Below are 23,512 nucleotides of genomic sequence, written 5' to 3'. Positions count from 1 at the left end.
GAATAAACAACTGACATCCTACAAAAGAGATAGTAAGAGAATAAAAATCTGACTTCCTACAGAAGAGATAGTAAGAGAATAAACATTTGACGTCCTACAAAAGAGATAGTAAGAGAATAAACATCTGACGTCCTACAGAAGAGATAGTAAGAGAATAAACAACTGACGTCCTACAAAAGAGATAGTAAGAGAATAAACATCTGACGTCCTACAGAAGAGATAGTAAAAGAATAAACATTTGACGTCCTACAAAAGAGATAGTAAGAGAATAAACAGCTGACGTCCTACAGAAGAGATAGTAAGAGAATAAACAACTGACGTCCTACAGAAGAGATAGTAAGAGAATAAACATCTGACGTCCTACAAAAGAGAGTAAGAGAATAAACATCTGGCGTCTTACAGAAGAGATAGTAAGAGAATAACCATCTGATGTCCTATAGAAGAGATAGTAAGAGAATAAACATCTGACGTCCTACAGAAGAGATAGTAAGAGAATAAACAACTGACATCCTACAAAAGAGAATAAAAGAATAAACATTTGACGTCCTACAGAAGAGATAGTAAGAGAATAAACATCTGACGTCCTACAGAAGAGATAGTAAGAGAATAAACATCTGACGTCCTACAGAAGAGATAGTAAGAGAATAAACAACTGACATCCTACAAAAGAGATAGTAAGAGAATAAACATCTGACGTCCTACAGAAGAGATAGTAAAAGAATAAACATTTAACGTCCTACAAAAGAGATAGTAAGAGAATAAACATCTGACGTTCTACAGAAGAGATAGTAAGAGAATAAACAACTGACATCCTACAGAAGAGATAGTAAGAGAATAAACAACTGATGTCCTACAGAAGAGATAGTAAGAATAAACATCTGACGTCCTACAAAAGAGAGTAAGAGAATAAACATCTGGCGTCTTACAGAAGAGATAGTAAGAGAATAAACATCTGATGTCCTATAGAAGAGATAGTAAGAGAATAAACATCTGACGCCCTACAGAAGAGATAGTAAGAGAATAAACATCTGACGTCCTACAGAAGAGATAGTAAGAGAATAAACATCTGACATCCTTCAGAAGAGATAGTAAGAGAATAAACATCTGGCGTCCAACAGAAGAGATAGTAAGAGAATAAACATCTGACGTCCTACAAAAGAGATAGTAAGAGAATAAACATTTGACGTCCTACAGAAGAGATAGTAAGAGAATAAACATCTGACATCCTACAGAAGAGATAGTAAGAGAATAAACATCTGACGTCCTACAGAAGAGATAGTAAGAGAATAAACATCTGACATCCTACAGAAGAGAATAAAAGAATAAACATTTGACGTCCTACAGAAGAGATAGTAAGAGAATAAACATCTGACGTCCTACAGAAGAGATAGTAAGAGAATAAACAACTGACATCCTACAAAAGAGATAGTAAGAGAATAAACATCTGACTTCCTACAGAAGAGATAGTAAAAGAATAAACATTTGACGTCCTACAAAAGAGATAGTAAGAGAATAAACATCTGACGTCCTACAGAAGAGATAGTAAGAGAATAAACAACTGACGTCCTACAAAAGAGATAGTAAGAGAATAAACATCTGACGTCCTACAGAAGAGATAGTAAAAGAATAAACATTTGACGTCCTACAAAAGAGATAGTAAGAGAATAAACATCTGACGTCCTACAGAAGAGATAGTAAGAGAATAAACAACTGACGTCCTACAGAAGAGATAGTAAGAGAATAAACATCTGGCGTCTTACAGAAGATATAGTAAGAGAATAACCATCTGATGTCCTATAGAAGAGATAGTAAGAGAATAAACATCTGACGTCCTACAGAAGAGATAGTAAAAGAATAAACAACTGACATCCTACAAAAGAGAATAAAAGAATAAACATTTGACGTCCTACAGAAGAGATAGCAAGAGAATAAACATCTGACGTCCTACAGAAGAGATAGTAAGAGAATAAACATCTGACGTCCTACAGAAGAGATAGTAAGAGAATAAACAACTGACATCCTACAAAAGAGATAGTAAGAGAATAAACATCTGACGTCCTACAGAAGAGATAGTAAAAGAATAAACATTTAACGTCCTACAAAAGAGATAGTAAGAGAATAAACATCTGACGTCCTACAGAAGAGATAGTAAGAGAATAAACAACTGATATCCTACAGAAGAGATAGTAAGAGAATAAACAACTGATGTCCTACAGAAGAGATAGTAAGAATAAACATCTGACGTCCTACAAAAGAGATAGTAAGAGAATAAACATCTGACGTCCTACAGAAGAGATAGTAAGAGAATAAACAACTGACGTCCTACAAAAGAGATAGTAAGAGAATAAACATCTGACGTCCTACAGAAGAGATAGTAAAAGAATAAACATTTGACGTCCTACAGAAGAGATAGTAAGAGAATAAACATCTGACGTCCTACAAAAGAGATAGTAAGAGAATAAACATCTGACGTCCTACAGAAGAGATAGTAAGAGAATAAACAACTGACGTCCTACAAAAGAGATAGTAAGAGAATAAACATCTGACGTCCTACAGAAGAGATAGTAAAAGAATAAACATTTGACGTCCTACAAAAGAGATAGTAAAAGAATAAACATTTGACGTCCTACAAAAGAGATAGTAAGAGAATAAACATCTGACGTCCTACAGAAGAGATAGTAAGAGAATAAACAACTGACGTCCTACAGAAGAGATAGTAAGAGAATAAACATCTGACGTCCTACAAAAGAGAGTAAGAGAATAAACATCTGGCGTCTTACAGAAGATATAGTAAGAGAATAACCATCTGATGTCCTATAGAAGAGATAGTAAGAGAATAAACATCTGACGTCCTACAGAAGAGATAGTAAAAGAATAAACAACTGACATCCTACAAAAGAGAATAAAAGAATAAACATTTGACGTCCTACAGAAGAGATAGCAAGAGAATAAACATCTGACGTCCTACAGAAGAGATAGTAAGAGAATAAACATCTGACGTCCTACAGAAGAGATAGTAAGAGAATAAACAACTGACATCCTACAAAAGAGATAGTAAGAGAATAAACATCTGACGTCCTACAGAAGAGATAGTAAAAGAATAAACATTTAACGTCCTACAAAAGAGATAGTAAGAGAATAAACATCTGACGTCCTACAGAAGAGATAGTAAGAGAATAAACAACTGATATCCTACAGAAGAGATAGTAAGAGAATAAACAACTGATGTCCTACAGAAGAGATAGTAAGAATAAACATCTGACGTCCTACAAAAGAGAGTAAGAGAATAAACATCTGGCGTCTTACAGAAGAGATAGTAAGAGAATAAACATCTGATGTCCTATAGAAGGGATAGTAAGAGAATAAACATCTGACGCCCTACAGAAGAGATAGTAAGAGAATAAACATCTGACGTCCTACAGAAGAGATAGTAAGAGAATAAACATCTGACATCCTTCAGAAGAGATAGTAAGAGAATGAACATCTGGCGTCCTACAGAAGAGATAGTAAGAGAATAAATATCTGACGTCCTACAAAAGAGATAGTAAGAGAATAAACATTTGACGTCCTACAGAAGAGATAGTAAGAGAATAAACATCTGACATCCTACAGAAGAGATAGTAAGAGAATAAACATCTGACGTCCTACAGAAGAGATAGTAAGAGAATAAACATCTGACATCCTACAGAAGAGATAGTAAGAGAATAAACATCTTGCGTCCTACAGAAGAGATAGTAAGAGAATAAACATCTGACGTCCTACAAAAGAGATAGTAAGAGAATAAACATCTGACGTCCTACAAAAGAGATAGTAAGACAATAAACATCTGACATCCTTTAGAAGAGATAGTAAGAGAATAAACATCTGACGTCCTACAGAAGAGAGAGTAAGAGAATAAACATCTGACATCCTTCAGAAGAGATAGTAAGAGAATAAACAACTGACATCCTACAAAAGAGAGTAAAAGAATAAACATCTGACGTCCTACAGAAGAGATAGTAAGAGAATAAACATCTGACGTCTTACAGAAGAGATAGTAAGAGAATAAACATCTGACGTCCTACAGAAGAGATAGTAAGAGAATAAACATCTGACATCCTACAAAAGAGATAGTAAGAGAATAAACATCTGATGTCCCACAGAGGAGATAGTAAGAGAATAAACATCTGACGTCCTACAGAATAGATAGTAAGAAAATAAACAACTGACATCCGACAAAAGAGATAGTAAGAGAATAAACATCTGACGTCCTACAGAAGAGATAGTAAAAGAATAAACATTTGACGTCCTACAAAAGAGATAGTAAGACAATGAACATCTGACGTCCTACAGAAGAGATAGTAAGAGAATAAACATCTGACATCCTACAAAAGAGAGTAAGAGAATAAACATCTGGCGTCTTACAGAAGAGATAGTAAGAGAATAACCATCTGACGTCCTATAGAAGAGATAGTAAGAGAATAAACATCTGACGTCCTACAGAAGAGATAGTAAGAGAATAAACAACTGACATCCTACAAAAGAGAATAAAAGAATAAACATTTGACGTCCTAGAGAAGAGATAGTAAGAGAATAAACATCTGATGTCCTACAGAAGAGATAGTAAGAGAATAAACATCTGACATCCTAAAAAAGAGATAGTAAGAGAATAAACATCTGAGGTCCTACAGAAGAGATAGTAAGAGAATAAACATCTGACGTCCTACAAAAGAGATAGTAAGAGAATAAACAACTGACATCCTACAAAAGAGATAGTAAGAGAATAAACATCTGACTTCCTACAGAAGAGATAGTAAAAAAATAAAAATTTGACGTCCTAGAGAAGAGATAGTAAGAGAATAAACATCTGACGTCCTACAGAAGAGATAGTAAGAGAATAAACAACTGACGTCCTACAAAAGAGATAGTAAGAGAATAAACATCTGACGTCCTACAGAAGAGATAGTAAAAGAATAAACATTTGACGTCCTACAAAAGAGATAGTAAGAGAATAAACATCTGACGTCCTACAGAAGAGATAGTAAGAGAATAAACAACTGGCGTCCTACAGAAGAGATAGTAAGAGAATAAACATCTGACGTCCTACAATAGAGAGTAAGAGAATAAACATCTGGCGTCTTACAGAAGAGATAATAAGAGAATAACCATCTGATGTCCTATAGAAGAGATAGTAAGAGAATAAACATCTGACGTCCTACAGAAGAGATAGTAAGAGAATAACCATCTGATGTCCTATAGAAGAGATAGTAAGAGAATAAACATCTGACTTCATACAGAAGAGATAGTAAAAGAATAAACATCTGACGTCCTACAGAAGAGATAGTAAGAGAATAAACAACTGACATCCTACAAAAGAGATAGTAAGAGAATAAACATCTGACTTCCTACAGAAGAGATAGTAAAAGAATAAACATTTGACGTCCTACAAAAGAGATAGTAAGAGAATAAACATCTGACGTCCTACAAAAGAGATAGTAAGAGAATAAACATCTGACGTCCTACAGAAGAGATAGTAAGAGAATAAACAACTGACGTCCTACAAAAGAGATAGTAAGAGAATAAACATCTGACTTCCTACAGAAGAGATAGTAAGAGAATAAACATCTGACGTCCTACAAAAGAGATAGTAAGAGAATAAACATCTGACGTCCTACAGAAGAGATAGTAAGAGAATAAACAACTGACGTCCTACAAAAGAGATAGTAAGAGAATAAACATCTGACGTCCTACAGAAGAGATAGTAAAAGAATAAACATTTGACGTCCTACAAAAGAGATAGTAAGAGAATAAACATCTGACGTCCTACAAAAGAGATAGTAAGAGAATAAACATCTGACGTCCTACAGAAGAGATAGTAAGAGAATAAACAACTGACGTCCTACAAAAGAGATAGTAAGAGAATAAACATCTGACGTCCTACAGAAGAGATAGTAAAAGAATAAACATTTGACGTCCTACAAAAGAGATAGTAAAAGAATAAACATTTGACGTCCTACAAAAGAGATAGTAAGAGAATAAACATCTGACGTCCTACAGAAGAGATAGTAAGAGAATAAACAACTGACGTCCTACAGAAGAGATAGTAAGAGAATAAACATCTGACGTCCTACAAAAGAGAGTAAGAGAATAAACATCTGGCGTCTTACAGAAGATATAGTAAGAGAATAACCATCTGATGTCCTATAGAAGAGATAGTAAGAGAATAAACATCTGACGTCCTACAGAAGAGATAGTAAAAGAATAAACAACTGACATCCTACAAAAGAGAATAAAAGAATAAACATTTGACGTCCTACAGAAGAGATAGCAAGAGAATAAACATCTGACGTCCTACAGAAGAGATAGTAAGAGAATAAACATCTGACGTCCTACAGAAGAGATAGTAAGAGAATAAACAACTGACATCCTACAAAAGAGATAGTAAGAGAATAAACATCTGACGTCCTACAGAAGAGATAGTAAAAGAATAAACATTTAACGTCCTACAAAAGAGATAGTAAGAGAATAAACATCTGACGTCCTACAGAAGAGATAGTAAGAGAATAAACAACTGATATCCTACAGAAGAGATAGTAAGAGAATAAACAACTGATGTCCTACAGAAGAGATAGTAAGAATAAACATCTGACGTCCTACAAAAGAGAGTAAGAGAATAAACATCTGGCGTCTTACAGAAGAGATAGTAAGAGAATAAACATCTGATGTCCTATAGAAGGGATAGTAAGAGAATAAACATCTGACGTCCTACAGAAGAGATAGTAAGAGAATAAACAACTGACATCCTACAAAAGAGAATAAAAGAATAAACATTTGACGTCCTACAGAAGAGATAGTAAGAGAATAAACATCTGACGTCCTACAGAAGAGATAGTAAGAGAATAAACATCTGACGTCCTACAGAAGAGATAGTAAGAGAATAAACAACTGACATCCTACAAAAGAGATAGTAAGAGAATAAACATCTGACGTCCTACAGAAGAGATAGTAAAAGAATAAACATTTAACGTCCTACAAAAGAGATAGTAAGAGAATAAACATCTGACGTTCTACAGAAGAGATAGTAAGAGAATAAACAACTGACATCCTACAGAAGAGATAGTAAGAGAATAAACAACTGATGTCCTACAGAAGAGATAGTAAGAATAAACATCTGACGTCCTACAAAAGAGAGTAAGAGAATAAACATCTGGCGTCTTACAGAAGAGATAGTAAGAGAATAAACATCTGATGTCCTATAGAAGAGATAGTAAGAGAATAAACATCTGACGCCCTACAGAAGAGATAGTAAGAGAATAAACATCTGACGTCCTACAGAAGAGATAGTAAGAGAATAAACATCTGACATCCTTCAGAAGAGATAGTAAGAGAATAAACATCTGGCGTCCAACAGAAGAGATAGTAAGAGAATAAACATCTGACGTCCTACAAAAGAGATAGTAAGAGAATAAACATTTGACGTCCTACAGAAGAGATAGTAAGAGAATAAACATCTGACATCCTACAGAAGAGATAGTAAGAGAATAAACATCTGACGTCCTACAGAAGAGATAGTAAGAGAATAAACATCTGACATCCTACAGAAGAGAATAAAAGAATAAACATTTGACGTCCTACAGAAGAGATAGTAAGAGAATAAACATCTGACGTCCTACAGAAGAGATAGTAAGAGAATAAACAACTGACATCCTACAAAAGAGATAGTAAGAGAATAAACATCTGACTTCCTACAGAAGAGATAGTAAAAGAATAAACATTTGACGTCCTACAAAAGAGATAGTAAGAGAATAAACATCTGACGTCCTACAGAAGAGATAGTAAGAGAATAAACAACTGACGTCCTACAAAAGAGATAGTAAGAGAATAAACATCTGACGTCCTACAGAAGAGATAGTAAAAGAATAAACATTTGACGTCCTACAAAAGAGATAGTAAGAGAATAAACATCTGACGTCCTACAGAAGAGATAGTAAGAGAATAAACAACTGACGTCCTACAGAAGAGATAGTAAGAGAATAAACATCTGACGTCCTACAAAAGAGAGTAAGAGAATAAACATCTGGCGTCTTACAGAAGATATAGTAAGAGAATAACCATCTGATGTCCTATAGAAGAGATAGTAAGAGAATAAACATCTGACGTCCTACAGAAGAGATAGTAAAAGAATAAACAACTGACATCCTACAAAAGAGAATAAAAGAATAAACATTTGACGTCCTACAGAAGAGATAGCAAGAGAATAAACATCTGACGTCCTACAGAAGAGATAGTAAGAGAATAAACATCTGACGTCCTACAGAAGAGATAGTAAGAGAATAAACAACTGACATCCTACAAAAGAGATAGTAAGAGAATAAACATCTGACGTCCTACAGAAGAGATAGTAAAAGAATAAACATTTAACGTCCTACAAAAGAGATAGTAAGAGAATAAACATCTGACGTCCTACAGAAGAGATAGTAAGAGAATAAACAACTGATATCCTACAGAAGAGATAGTAAGAGAATAAACAACTGATGTCCTACAGAAGAGATAGTAAGAATAAACATCTGACGTCCTACAAAAGAGATAGTAAGAGAATAAACATCTGACGTCCTACAGAAGAGATAGTAAGAGAATAAACAACTGACGTCCTACAAAAGAGATAGTAAGAGAATAAACATCTGACGTCCTACAGAAGAGATAGTAAAAGAATAAACATTTGACGTCCTACAAAAGAGATAGTAAGAGAATAAACATCTGACGTCCTACAAAAGAGATAGTAAGAGAATAAACATCTGACGTCCTACAGAAGAGATAGTAAGAGAATAAACAACTGACGTCCTACAAAAGAGATAGTAAGAGAATAAACATCTGACGTCCTACAGAAGAGATAGTAAAAGAATAAACATTTGACGTCCTACAAAAGAGATAGTAAAAGAATAAACATTTGACGTCCTACAAAAGAGATAGTAAGAGAATAAACATCTGACGTCCTACAGAAGAGATAGTAAGAGAATAAACAACTGACGTCCTACAGAAGAGATAGTAAGAGAATAAACATCTGACGTCCTACAAAAGAGAGTAAGAGAATAAACATCTGGCGTCTTACAGAAGATATAGTAAGAGAATAACCATCTGATGTCCTATAGAAGAGATAGTAAGAGAATAAACATCTGACGTCCTACAGAAGAGATAGTAAAAGAATAAACAACTGACATCCTACAAAAGAGAATAAAAGAATAAACATTTGACGTCCTACAGAAGAGATAGCAAGAGAATAAACATCTGACGTCCTACAGAAGAGATAGTAAGAGAATAAACATCTGACGTCCTACAGAAGAGATAGTAAGAGAATAAACAACTGACATCCTACAAAAGAGATAGTAAGAGAATAAACATCTGACGTCCTACAGAAGAGATAGTAAAAGAATAAACATTTAACGTCCTACAAAAGAGATAGTAAGAGAATAAACATCTGACGTCCTACAGAAGAGATAGTAAGAGAATAAACAACTGATATCCTACAGAAGAGATAGTAAGAGAATAAACAACTGATGTCCTACAGAAGAGATAGTAAGAATAAACATCTGACGTCCTACAAAAGAGAGTAAGAGAATAAACATCTGGCGTCTTACAGAAGAGATAGTAAGAGAATAAACATCTGATGTCCTATAGAAGGGATAGTAAGAGAATAAACATCTGACGCCCTACAGAAGAGATAGTAAGAGAATAAACATCTGACGTCCTACAGAAGAGATAGTAAGAGAATAAACATCTGACATCCTTCAGAAGAGATAGTAAGAGAATGAACATCTGGCGTCCTACAGAAGAGATAGTAAGAGAATAAATATCTGACGTCCTACAAAAGAGATAGTAAGAGAATAAACATTTGACGTCCTACAGAAGAGATAGTAAGAGAATAAACATCTGACATCCTACAGAAGAGATAGTAAGAGAATAAACATCTGACGTCCTACAGAAGAGATAGTAAGAGAATAAACATCTGACATCCTACAGAAGAGATAGTAAGAGAATAAACATCTTGCGTCCTACAGAAGAGATAGTAAGAGAATAAACATCTGACGTCCTACAAAAGAGATAGTAAGAGAATAAACATCTGACGTCCTACAAAAGAGATAGTAAGACAATAAACATCTGACATCCTTTAGAAGAGATAGTAAGAGAATAAACATCTGACGTCCTACAGAAGAGATAGTAAGAGAATAAACATCTGACATCCTTCAGAAGAGATAGTAAGAGAATAAACAACTGACATCCTACAAAAGAGAGTAAAAGAATAAACATCTGACGTCCTACAGAAGAGATAGTAAGAGAATAAACATCTGACGTCTTACAGAAGAGATAGTAAGAGAATAAACATCTGACGTCCTACAGAAGAGATAGTAAGAGAATAAACATCTGACATCCTACAAAAGAGATAGTAAGAGAATAAACATCTGATGTCCCACAGAGGAGATAGTAAGAGAATAAACATCTGACGTCCTACAGAATAGATAGTAAGAAAATAAACAACTGACATCCGACAAAAGAGATAGTAAGAGAATAAACATCTGACGTCCTACAGAAGAGATAGTAAAAGAATAAACATTTGACGTCCTACAAAAGAGATAGTAAGACAATGAACATCTGACGTCCTACAGAAGAGATAGTAAGAGAATAAACATCTGACATCCTACAAAAGAGAGTAAGAGAATAAACATCTGGCGTCTTACAGAAGAGATAGTAAGAGAATAACCATCTGACGTCCTATAGAAGAGATAGTAAGAGAATAAACATCTGACGTCCTACAGAAGAGATAGTAAGAGAATAAACAACTGACATCCTACAAAAGAGAATAAAAGAATAAACATTTGACGTCCTAGAGAAGAGATAGTAAGAGAATAAACATCTGATGTCCTACAGAAGAGATAGTAAGAGAATAAACATCTGACATCCTAAAAAAGAGATAGTAAGAGAATAAACATCTGAGGTCCTACAGAAGAGATAGTAAGAGAATAAACATCTGACGTCCTACAAAAGAGATAGTAAGAGAATAAACAACTGACATCCTACAAAAGAGATAGTAAGAGAATAAACATCTGACTTCCTACAGAAGAGATAGTAAAAAAATAAAAATTTGACGTCCTAGAGAAGAGATAGTAAGAGAATAAACATCTGACGTCCTACAGAAGAGATAGTAAGAGAATAAACAACTGACGTCCTACAAAAGAGATAGTAAGAGAATAAACATCTGACGTCCTACAGAAGAGATAGTAAAAGAATAAACATTTGACGTCCTACAAAAGAGATAGTAAGAGAATAAACATCTGACGTCCTACAGAAGAGATAGTAAGAGAATAAACAACTGGCGTCCTACAGAAGAGATAGTAAGAGAATAAACATCTGACGTCCTACAATAGAGAGTAAGAGAATAAACATCTGGCGTCTTACAGAAGAGATAATAAGAGAATAACCATCTGATGTCCTATAGAAGAGATAGTAAGAGAATAAACATCTGACGTCCTACAGAAGAGATAGTAAGAGAATAACCATCTGATGTCCTATAGAAGAGATAGTAAGAGAATAAACATCTGACTTCATACAGAAGAGATAGTAAAAGAATAAATATCTGACGTCCTACAGAAGAGATAGTAAGAGAATAAACAACTGACATCCTACAAAAGAGATAGTAAGAGAATAAACATCTGACTTCCTACAGAAGAGATAGTAAAAGAATAAACATTTGACGTCCTACAAAAGAGATAGTAAGAGAATAAACATCTGACGTCCTACAAAAGAGATAGTAAGAGAATAAACATCTGACGTCCTACAGAAGAGATAGTAAGAGAATAAACAACTGACGTCCTACAAAAGAGATAGTAAGAGAATAAACATCTGACTTCCTACAGAAGAGATAGTAAGAGAATAAACATCTGACGTCCTACAAAAGAGATAGTAAGAGAATAAACATCTGACGTCCTACAGAAGAGATAGTAAGAGAATAAACAACTGACGTCCTACAAAAGAGATAGTAAGAGAATAAACATCTGACGTCCTACAGAAGAGATAGTAAAAGAATAAACATTTGACGTCCTACAAAAGAGATAGTAAGAGAATAAACATCTGACGTCCTACAAAAGAGATAGTAAGAGAATAAACATCTGACGTCCTACAGAAGAGATAGTAAGAGAATAAACAACTGACGTCCTACAAAAGAGATAGTAAGAGAATAAACATCTGACGTCCTACAGAAGAGATAGTAAAAGAATAAACATTTGACGTCCTACAAAAGAGATAGTAAAAGAATAAACATTTGACGTCCTACAAAAGAGATAGTAAGAGAATAAACATCTGACGTCCTACAGAAGAGATAGTAAGAGAATAAACAACTGACGTCCTACAGAAGAGATAGTAAGAGAATAAACATCTGACGTCCTACAAAAGAGAGTAAGAGAATAAACATCTGGCGTCTTACAGAAGATATAGTAAGAGAATAACCATCTGATGTCCTATAGAAGAGATAGTAAGAGAATAAACATCTGACGTCCTACAGAAGAGATAGTAAAAGAATAAACAACTGACATCCTACAAAAGAGAATAAAAGAATAAACATTTGACGTCCTACAGAAGAGATAGCAAGAGAATAAACATCTGACGTCCTACAGAAGAGATAGTAAGAGAATAAACATCTGACGTCCTACAGAAGAGATAGTAAGAGAATAAACAACTGACATCCTACAAAAGAGATAGTAAGAGAATAAACATCTGACGTCCTACAGAAGAGATAGTAAAAGAATAAACATTTAACGTCCTACAAAAGAGATAGTAAGAGAATAAACATCTGACGTCCTACAGAAGAGATAGTAAGAGAATAAACAACTGATATCCTACAGAAGAGATAGTAAGAGAATAAACAACTGATGTCCTACAGAAGAGATAGTAAGAATAAACATCTGACGTCCTACAAAAGAGAGTAAGAGAATAAACATCTGGCGTCTTACAGAAGAGATAGTAAGAGAATAAACATCTGATGTCCTATAGAAGGGATAGTAAGAGAATAAACATCTGACGCCCTACAGAAGAGATAGTAAGAGAATAAACATCTGACGTCCTACAGAAGAGATAGTAAGAGAATAAACATCTGACATCCTTCAGAAGAGATAGTAAGAGAATGAACATCTGGCGTCCTACAGAAGAGATAGTAAGAGAATAAATATCTGACGTCCTACAAAAGAGATAGTAAGAGAATAAACATTTGACGTCCTACAGAAGAGATAGTAAGAGAATAAACATCTGACATCCTACAGAAGAGATAGTAAGAGAATAAACATCTGACGTCCTACAGAAGAGATAGTAAGAGAATAAACATCTGACATCCTACAGAAGAGATAGTAAGAGAATAAACATCTTGCGTCCTACAGAAGAGATAGTAAGAGAATAAACATCTGACGTCCTACAAAAGAGATAGTAAGAGAATAAACATCTGACGTCCTACAAAAGAGATAGTAAGACAATAAACATCTGACATCCTTTAGAAGAGATAGTAAGAGAATAAACATCTGACGTCCTACAGAAGAGATAGTAAGAGAATAAACATCTGACATCCTTCAGAAGAGATAGTAAGAGAATAAACAACTGACATCCTACAAAAGAGAGTAAAAGAATAAACATCTGACGTCCTACAGAAGAGATAGTAAGAGAATAAACATCTGACGTCTTACAGAAGAGATAGTAAGAGAATAAACATCTGACGTCCTACAGAAGAGATAGTAAGAGAATAAACATCTGACATCCTACAAAAGATATAGTAAGAGAATAAACATCTGATGTCCCACAGAGGAGATAGTAAGAGAATAAACATCTGACGTCCTACAGAATAGATAGTAAGAAAATAAACAACTGACATCCGACAAAAGAGATAGTAAGAGAATAAACATCTGACGTCCTACAGAAGAGATAGTAAAAGAATAAACATTTGACGTCCTACAAAAGAGATAGTAAGAGAATAAACATCTGACGTCCTACAGAAGAGATAGTAAGAGAATAAACATCTGACATCCTACAAAAGAGAGTAAGAGAATAAACATCTGGCGTCTTACAGAAGAGATAGTAAGAGAATAACCATCTGACGTCCTATAGAAGAGATAGTAAGAGAATAAACATCTGACGTCCTACAGAAGAGATAGTAAGAGAATAAACAACTGACATCCTACAAAAGAGAATAAAAGAATAAACATTTGACGTCCTAGAGAAGAGATAGTAAGAGAATAAACATCTGATGTCCTACAGAAGAGATAGTAAGAGAATAAACATCTGACATCCTAAAAAAGAGATAGTAAGAGAATAAACATCTGAGGTCCTACAGAAGAGATAGTAAGAGAATAAACATCTGACGTCCTACAAAAGAGATAGTAAGAGAATAAACAACTGACATCCTACAAAAGAGATAGTAAGAGAATAAACATCTGACTTCCTACAGAAGAGATAGTAAAAAAATAAAAATTTGACGTCCTAGAGAAGAGATAGTAAGAGAATAAACATCTGACGTCCTACAGAAGAGATAGTAAGAGAATAAACAACTGACGTCCTACAAAAGAGATAGTAAGAGAATAAACATCTGACGTCCTACAGAAGAGATAGTAAAAGAATAAACATTTGACGTCCTACAAAAGAGATAGTAAGAGAATAAACATCTGACGTCCTACAGAAGAGATAGTAAGAGAATAAACAACTGGCGTCCTACAGAAGAGATAGTAAGAGAATAAACATCTGACGTCCTACAATAGAGAGTAAGAGAATAAACATCTGGCGTCTTACAGAAGAGATAATAAGAGAATAACCATCTGATGTCCTATAGAAGAGATAGTAAGAGAATAAACATCTGACGTCCTACAGAAGAGATAGTAAGAGAATAACCATCTGATGTCCTATAGAAGAGATAGTAAGAGAATAAACATCTGACTTCATACAGAAGAGATAGTAAAAGAATAAACATCTGACGTCCTACAGAAGAGATAGTAAGAGAATAAACAACTGACATCCTACAAAAGAGATAGTAAGAGAATAAACATCTGACTTCCTACAGAAGAGATAGTAAAAGAATAAACATTTGACGTCCTACAAAAGAGATAGTAAGAGAATAAACATCTGACGTCCTACAGAAGAGATAGTAAGAGAATAAACAACTGACGTCCTACAAAAGAGATAGTAAGAGAATAAACATCTGACGTCCTACAGAAGAGATAGTAAAAGAATAAACATTTGACGTCCTACAAAAGAGATAGTAAGAGAATAAACATCTGACGTCCTACAGAAGAGATAGTAAGAGAATAAACAACTGGCGTCCTACAGAAGAGATAGTAAGAGAATAAACATCTGACGTCCTACAAAAGAGAGTAAGAGAATAAACATCTGGCGTCTTACAGAAGAGATAATAAGAGAATAACCATCTGATGTCCTATAGAAGAGATAGTAAGAGAATAAACATCTGACGTCCTACAGAAGAGATAGTAAGAGAATAAACAACTGACATCCTACAAAAGAGAATAAAAGAATAAACATTTGACGTCCTACAGAAGAGATAGTAAGAGAATAAACATCTGACGTCCTACAGAAGAGATAGTAAGAGAATAAACAACTGACATCCTACAAAAGAGATAGTAAGAGAATAAACATCTGACTTCCTACAGAAGAGATAGTAAAAGAATAAACATTTGACGTCCTACAAAAGAGATAGTAAGAGAATAAACATCTGACGTCCTACAGAAGAGATAGTAAGAGAATAAACAACTGACGTCCTACAAAAGAGATAGTAAGAGAATAAACATCTGACGTCCTACAGAAGAGATAGTAAAAGAATAAACATTTGACGTCCTACAAAAGAGATAGTAAGAGAATAAACATCTGACGTCCTACAGAAGAGATAGTAAGAGAATAAACAACTGACGTCCTACAGAAGAGATAGTAAGAGAATAAACATCTGACGTCCTACAAAAGAGAGTAAGAGAATAAACATCTGGCGTCTTACAGAAGAGATAGTAAGAGAATAACCATCTGATGTCCTATAGAAGAGATAGTAAGAGAATAAACATCTGACGTCCTACAGAAGAGATAGTAAGAGAATAAACAACTGACATCCTACAAAAGAGAATAAAAGAATAAACATTTGACGTCCTACAGAAGAGATAGTAAGAGAATAAACATCTGACGTCCTACAGAAGAGATAGTAAGAGAATAAACATCTGACGTCCTACAGAAGAGATAGTAAGAGAATAAACAACTGACATCCTAAAAAAGAGATAGTAAGAGAATAAACATCTGACGTCCTACAGAAGAGATAGTAAAAGAATAAACATTTAACGTCCTACAAAAGAGATAGTAAGAGAATAAACATCTGACGTCCTACAGAAGAGATAGTAAGAGAATAAACAACTGACATCCTACAGAAGAGATAGTAACAGAATAAACAACTGATGTCCTACAGAAGAGATAGTAAGAATAAACATCTGACGTCCTACAAAAGAGAGTAAGAGAATAAACATCTGGCGTCTTACAGAAGAGATAGTAAGAGAATAAACATCTGATGTCCTATAGAAGAGATAGTAAGAGAATAAACATCTGACGCCCTACAGAAGAGATAGTAAGAGAATAACCATCTGATGTCCTATAGAAGAGATAGTAAGAGAATAAACATCTGACGTCCTACAGAAGAGATAGTAAGAAAATAAACAACTGACATCCTACAAAAGAGAATAAAAGAATAAACATTTGACGTCCTACAGAAGAGATAGTAAGAGAATAAACATCTGACGTCCTACAGAAGAGATAGTAAGAGAATAAACAACTGACATCCTACAAAAGAGATAGTAAGAGAATAAACATCTGACTTCCTACAGAAGAGATAGTAAGAGAATAAACATTTGACGTCCTACAAAAGAGATAGTAAGAGAATAAACATCTGACGTCCTACAGAAGAGATAGTAAGAGAATAAACAACTGACGTCCTACAAAAGAGATAGTAAGAGAATAAACATCTGACGTCCTACAGAAGAGATAGTAAAAGAATAAACATTTGACGTCCTACAAAAGAGATAGTAAGAGAATAAACAGCTGACGTCCTACAGAAGAGATAGTAAGAGAATAAACAACTGACGTCCTACAGAAGAGATAGTAAGAGAATAAACATCTGACGTCCTACAAAAGAGAGTAAGAGAATAAACATCTGGCGTCTTACAGAAGAGATAGTAAGAGAATAACCATCTGATGTCCTATAGAAGAGATATTAAGAGAATAAACATCTGACGTCCTACAGAAGAGATAGTAAGAGAATAAACAACTGACATCCTACAAAAGAGAATAAAAGAATAAACATTTGACGTCCTACAGAAGAGATAGTAAGAGAATAAACATCTGACGTCCTACAGAAGAGATAGTAAGAGAATAAACATCTGACGTCCTACAGAAGAGATAGTAAGAGAATAAACAACTGACATCCTACAAAAGAGATAGTAAGAGAATAAACATCTGACGTCCTACAGAAGAGATAGTAAAAGAATAAACATTTAACGTCCTACAAAAGAGATAGTAAGAGAATAAACATCTGACGTCCTACAGAAGAGATAGTAAGAGAATAAACAACTGACATCCTACAGAAGAGATAGTAAGAGAATAAACAACTGATGTCCTACAGAAGAGATAGTAAGAATAAACATCTGACGTCCTACAAAAGAGAGTAAGAGAATAAACATCTGGCGTCTTACAGAAGAGATAGTAAGAGAATAAACATCTGATGTCCTATAGAAGAGATAGTAAGAGAATAAACATCTGACGCCCTACAGAAGAGATAGTAAGAGAATAAACATCTGACGTCCTACAGAAGAGATAGTAAGAGAATAAACATCTGACATCCTTCAGAAGAGATAGTAAGAGAATAAACATCAGGCGTCCAACAGAAGAGATAGTAAGAGAATAAACATCTGACGTCCTACAAAAGAGATAGTAAGAGAATAAACATTTGACGTCCTACAGAAGAGATAGTAAGAGAATAAACATCTGACATCCTACAGAAGAGATAGTAAGAGAATAAACATCTGACATCCTACAGAAGAGATAGTAAGAGAATAAACATCTTGCGTCCTACAGAAGAGATAGTAAGAGAATAAACATCTGACGTCCTACAAAAGAGATAGTAAGAGAATAAACATCTGACGTCCTACAGAAGAGATAGTAAGAGAATAAACATCTGACATCCTTCAGAAGAGATAGTAAGAGAATAAACATCTGACGTCCTACAGAAGAGATAGTAAGAGAATAAACATCTGACATCCTTCAGAAGAGATAGTAAGAGAATAAACAACTGACTTCCTACAGAAGAGATAGTAAAAGAATAAACATTTGACGTCCTACAAAAGAGATCGTAAGAGAATAAACATCTGACGTCCTACAGAAGAGATAGTAAGAGAATAAACAACTGACGTCCTACAAAAGAGATAGTAAGAGAATAAACATCTGACGTCCTACAGAAGAGATAGTAAAAGAATAAACATTTGACGTCCTACAAAAGAGATAGTAAGAGAATAAACATCTGACGTCCTACAGAAGAGATAGTAAGAGAATAAACAACTGACGTCCTACAGAAGAGATAGTAAGAGAATAAACATCTGACGTCCTACAAAAGAGAGTAAGAGAATAAACATCTGGCGTCTTACAGAAGAGATAGTAAGAGAATAACCATCTGATGTCCTATAGAAGAGATAGTAAGAGAATAAACATCTGACGTCCTACAGAAGAGATAGTAAGAGAATAAACAACTGACATCCTACAAAAGAGAATAAAAGAATAAACATTTGACGTCCTACAGAAGAGATAGTAAGAGAATAAACATCTGACGTCCTACAGAAGAGATAGTAAGAGAATAAACATCTGACGTCCTACAGAAGAGATAGTAAGAGAATAAACAACTGACATCCTACAAAAGAGATAGTAAGAGAATAAACATCTGACGTCCTACAAAAGAGATAGTAGGAGAATAAACATTTAACGTCCTACAAAAGAGATAGGAAGAGAATAAACATCTGACGTCCTACAGAAGAGATAGTAAGAGAATAAACAACTGACATCCTACAGAAGAGATAGTAAGAGAATAAACAACTGATGTCCTACAGAAGAGATAGTAAGAATAAACATCTGACGTCCTACAAAAGAGAGTAAGAGAATAAACATCTGGCGTCTTACAGAAGAGATAGTAAGAGAATAAACATCTGATGTCCTATAGAAGAGATAGTAAGAGAATAAACATCTGACGCCCTACAGAAGAGATAGTAAGAGAATAAACATCTGACGTCCTACAGAAGAGATAGTAAGAGAATAAACATCTGACATCCTTCAGAAGAGATAGTAAGAGAATAAACATCTGGCGTCCTACAGAAGAGATAGTAAGAGAATAAACATCTGACGTCCTACAAAAGAGATAGTAAGAGAATAAACATTTGACGTCCTACAGAAGAGATAGTAAGAGAATAAACATCTGACATCCTACAGAAGAGATAGTAAGAGAATAAACATCTGACGTCCTACAGAAGAGATAGTAAGAGAATAAACATCTGACATCCTACAGAAGAGATAGTAAGAGAATAAACATCTTGCGTCCTACAGAAGAGATAGTAAGAGAATAAACATCTGACGTCCTACAGAAGAGATAGTAAGAGAATAAACATCTGACATCCTTCAGAAGAGATAGTAAGAGAATAAACATCTGACGTCCTACAGAAGAGATAGTAAGAGAATAAACATCTGACATCCTTCAGAAGAGATAGTAAGAGAATAAACAACTGACATCCTACAAAAGAGAGTAAAAGAATAAACATTTGACGTCCTACAGAAGAGATAGTAAGAGAATAAACATCTGACGTCCTACAGAAGAGATAGTAAGAGAATAAACATCTGACGTCCTACAGAAGAGATAGTAAGAGAATAAACATCTGACATCCTACAAAAGAGATAGTAAGAGAATAAACATCTGATGTCCCACAGAAGAGATAGTAAGAGAATAAACATCTGACGTCCTACAGAATAGATAGTAAGAGAATAAACAACTGACATCCTACAAAAGAGATAGTAAGAGAATAAACATCTGACGTCCTACAGAAGAGATAGTAAAAGAATAAACATTTGACGTCCTACAAAAGAGATAGTAAGACAATGAACATCTGACGTCCTACAGAAGAGATAGTAGGAGAATAAACATCTGACGTCCTACAAAAGAGAGTAAGAGAATAAACATCTGGCGTCTTACAGAAGAGATAGTAAGAGAATAACCATCTGATGTCCTATAGAAGAGATAGTAAGAGAATAAACATCTGACGTCCTACAGAAGAGATAGTAAGAGAATAAACAACTGACATCCTACAAAAGAGAATAAAAGAATAAACATTTGACGTCCTACAGAAGAGATAGTAAGAGAATAAACATCTGACGTCCTACAGAAGAGATAGTAAGAGAATAAACATCTGACATCCTTTAGAAGAGATAGTAAGAGAATAAACATCTGACGTCCTACAGAGGAGATAGTAAGAGAAAAAACATCTGACATCCTACAAAAGAGATAGTAAGAGAATAAACATCTGACGTCCTACAGAAGAGATAGTAAAAGAATAAACATTTGACGTCCTACAAAAGAGATAGTAAGAGAATAAACATCTGACGTCCTACAGAAGAGATAGTAAGAGAATAAACAACTGACATCCTACAGAATAGATAGTAAGAGAATAAACAACTGATGTCCTACAGAAGAGATAGTAAGAATAAACATCTGACGTCCTACAAAAGAGAGTAAGAGAATAAACATCTGACGTCCTACAGAAGAGATAGTAAGAGAATAAACATCAGTTATCAATCTCAAGAAGCCGAATCTCCCGAAGGCGGAAGGTGGAAACTACACCGTTACGTTACTGTAAGTACAATAAAAGCTTCACACAACCCCCAAAGCAAATTCTCCAGTGTAAAGTTAATGTGTAAACATGGCAGCAACAATACTCAAAATCGAAAACATTACACTTCATAACGTTTTGTATTTATAACAGGTATGGGCTGGGTCCAGACTGATTTGCTGTTCGGTCTGGATGTGGACTGATGTCCAGACTTTGAGAAGCCCTGGGTTAGTATTACCTGGCTAGTTGTATGATCTTAAACTAATTAATTGATTAGTATTACAAGGCTAGTTGTACAATGTCACAGCATTGCTCAGAGAGCCTCTGTTGAGCTTGAACTGAGTTCTGGACAACTTCAGTACTGGTTAGCTCCATGCAACACAAACAGCACATTTATAATATAGAATTCCTAACCAAACCTGGCTTTGATCTGGGTAACTACCTACACAAACCTGACTATGAACTCGTTAACTAGCTACCTGAACCTGGCTATGTCCTGGTTGACTACCTACCTGAACTTGGCTATGACCTGGTTAACCTGACTCCTCCTCCAGGTGGAGAGCCACTTCTCCCAGCACAGGCGAAAGTGTGACTCCTTCAGCAGATCTTCTTCCAGGAGGTGCAGTAAAAGATGGCTGATGCTACGCTGGTTAGCTAGCACGGCCTGGTTTAACATCTGGGAGAAACAGACAGACAGATACCCTGGTTATGACAGAGATAGTTAAAAGTCCCTACATGTCCCCTAGTTTCTGAACCCGGGCCAAAAATGACAATCTGAATGTTCCAAACCCGACTTTGGAATATGAACAAAGTCACAGAATTTCCAGCATGAGTCTTTGGAGTTTGTTTTTCTGGTATTCAATAAATCAGTAAATAAACAAACCCAGCCACTGCAGATGCACAATCCAGTGCATTCTTAGTGCCGGTCCCAAGCCCGGATAAATGGGGAGGGTTGCGTCAGGAAGGGCATCTGGCATAAAACCTTTGCTAAATCAAATATGCGGATCATGAATAAGATTTCCATACTGGATCGGTCGAGGCCCGGGTTGCCAATAACCATCACCGGTATTGTGGGCAAGCAGGGTGCCGGTGGAAACTATGCTACTGTTGGGCGAAGGAGAAGGAGGGGGGGGGGGTGTCTAGAGGCAGTGAGAGAGAAGGAAGGGTAGGAGTGTGGAGGTGAGAGTCAGAACTTTGAATGTTGGCACTATGACTGGTAAAGGGAGAGAGCTGGCTGACATGATGGAGAGAAGAAAGGTAGGCATACTGTGTGTGCAAGAGACCAGGTGGAAGGGGAGTAAGGCCAGGAGTATCGGAGGTGGGTTCAAACTCTTCTACCATGGTGTGAATGGGGGGAGAAATGGGGTAGGGGTAATTCTGAAGGAAGAGTATGTCAACAGCATGCTGGAGGTGAAGAGAGTGTCAGACAGACTGATGAGTATGAAGCTGGAAATCGAAGGTGTATTGCGGAATGTTATCAGCCCATATACCCCGCAAGTTGGGTGTGAGATGGATAAAAAAGAAGAATTCTGGAGTGAGTTGGATGAAGTGGTGGAGAGGGTACCCAAGGAGGAGAGAGTGGTGATTGGAGTGGACTTCATTGGGCATGTTGGTGAAGGGAACAGAGGTGATGAGGAGGTGATGGGTAAGTATGATGTCAAGGAGAGAAATGTGGAAGCACAGATGGTTGTGGATTTTAAGAAAAGGATGGAAATAGCTGTGGTGGAAAGTGCACACAGGTGGACTATAGCTTATGTAGGAGGCACGATCTGAAAGGGATTGGACACTGCAAGGTGGTGACAGGGGAGAACGTAACTAGGCAGGTTGGTGATATGTTCTTCCAGGCCTTGTAGTAGGGCTCCGATGTCGGCCAGAGTAAGGTTGTTACGTTGGGAGTCCATGTTTGTCCCTTTAGCTGCATGGGTGCTACTAGCATTGTTAGCAGAGCTAGCCCCATCCTCCTCAGTAGTGCTGTATGTCGTAGCGTTGTCCCTGAGTTTATCCCTTTGCTTTGTATTAGGCATCAGGAGTCGACGTAGGACTGTTTATTATGTTAAGGGAGTTTACCTTTGATGTCTTATGTGAAGTTAGAGGTGCAAAATGATTCAATTTAGTGGAGAGCTCCCGAATTACGCCTTCTCTTACACTGACCAAACCGGAAGTCCAAGACAACATATTTTGTAAATTTCAGTTTAATTGAATCCCTACCAAAAGCAGCTCTCCATATGAAACTACATGTTCACTAGTGTTTCCTAACCTTTAAGAGTGTCTCAAAGCCTTTTACAAAAGTGGCTGGATAGTCCTAATGTGTTCATGTTAAATTGTAATGCTAGAAACAACAGATTTCACCCTTTCACATGATATATGTGAAAGGGTGAAAGGATGTCTGGTTCTCAGTGATAGCTCTTGTATCATAGCCTGAGAGTGGATCAGCCTGTGGAGGTCAGAGGGGCTCAGGGTTAAATATTAAATGTCAGGATTGGTTACCATAGCCTGAGAGTGGATCAGTCTGTGAAGGTCAGAGGTGTGAATAAAGCAGATCCTCTCCAGCATGCTGCAGCTCTTCCTCAGCAAGACACTGATCTATACAGACAACAACACAAGAG

This window comes from Lampris incognitus, chromosome 1 (assembly GCF_029633865.1).
Source record: "Lampris incognitus isolate fLamInc1 chromosome 1, fLamInc1.hap2, whole genome shotgun sequence".
Classification (NCBI taxonomy): domain Eukaryota; kingdom Metazoa; phylum Chordata; class Actinopteri; order Lampriformes; family Lampridae; genus Lampris; species Lampris incognitus.
The sequence above is the reverse complement of the archived record's forward strand: the minus strand, read 5'-3'. Positions refer to the sequence as shown.